General features: G+C 53.6%; 1 non-coding gene across 1 annotated transcript; it reads left to right on the top strand.

Annotated features, from left to right (window-relative positions):
- The first annotated feature begins 777 nt into the window (after window positions 1-777).
- Window positions 778-849, top strand: TRNAE-CUC. The gene has a single exon. It is a non-coding gene; the product is annotated as a tRNA-Glu (tRNA).
- The last annotated feature ends 208 nt before the right edge of the window (window positions 850-1,057 follow it).

Genomic DNA, 1,057 nt, shown 5'->3' with positions numbered 1-1,057 from the left:
TGTCACCCTATGGAAGATGTCAGCCTATGGAAGATGTCACCCTATGGAGGATGTGACCTGGTGGCAGATGTCACCCTATGGAGGATTGTCACCCTATGGATGATGTCACCCTATGGAGGATGTCACCATATGGCAGATGTCACCCTATGGAGGATTGTCACCCTATGGAGGATGTCACCCCATGGAGGATTGTCACCCTATGGAGGATGTCACCTGGAGGTGGATGTCACCCTATGGATGTTGTCACCCTATGGAGGACATCAGTTGCTGGCTCAGTGTCACCCTATGGAGAATGTCACCCCATGGCTCATTGGATGTCACCCCATTGGATGTCACCCCACCGGAAGTCACCCCACCGGAAGTCACCCCACCGGAAATCACCCCATCGAATGTCACCCCATTGGACGTCACCCCACCGGATGTCACCTGCTGTGACCTCAGGGCACGCGTGGCCTTTGCTTTGGGATTAATTACCCGTTGGAAAAGTGATTAAAAATTTACTAATTTACACCTCCGCCAACCCCGAGTGGCGTTTTGGGTCCCCAAACCCCATTCCTATACGGAACCGCCATAACGCGCATGCCGATTGGCTGCTTGCAGAGCGCGCCTTCGCTCTCGGCCAATCCCCGCGCGCCTTTCACAACCACGGGGGTGAGCCTAACCGCCTGCCCCCGCCCCCCTTGGGAGCGTGTAGCCAATCAGAGCCGCTGTAGCATTTTGACGTCTCAGCTCCGCCAATGGCGTTGTGAGAAACATCACGAGGAAGGCTCCCGTCCCTCCCTGGTGGTCTAGTGGTTAGGATTCGGCGCTCTCACCGCCGCGGCCCGGGTTCGATTCCCGGTCAGGGAAGATTTCTTTTTCTCCCGTTTTGACCCATTTCTTCCCATTTTTTCTTCCTTCGCGCCCTTTTCTTCCTCCTTTTTACACTTTTCTCCCTGTTTTCTCCTCTTTCTGTCCCTCCTCTCCCCATTTTTACCCTTTTCTTCCCCATTTTCAGTTTTCCTCCTCCTTCCCCCTCTTTTTCCTCCTAATTTTGCATTTTTTCCTTTTTTTCCTC

The sequence above is a fragment of the Lagopus leucura genome, unplaced genomic scaffold, assembly GCF_019238085.1.
Source record: "Lagopus leucura isolate 7727_CA_CO unplaced genomic scaffold, USGS_WTPT01 27718-0_obj-0_obj, whole genome shotgun sequence".
Taxonomy (NCBI): Eukaryota; Metazoa; Chordata; class Aves; order Galliformes; family Phasianidae; genus Lagopus; species Lagopus leucura.
This window is presented reverse-complemented; position numbering and strand designations above follow the sequence as displayed.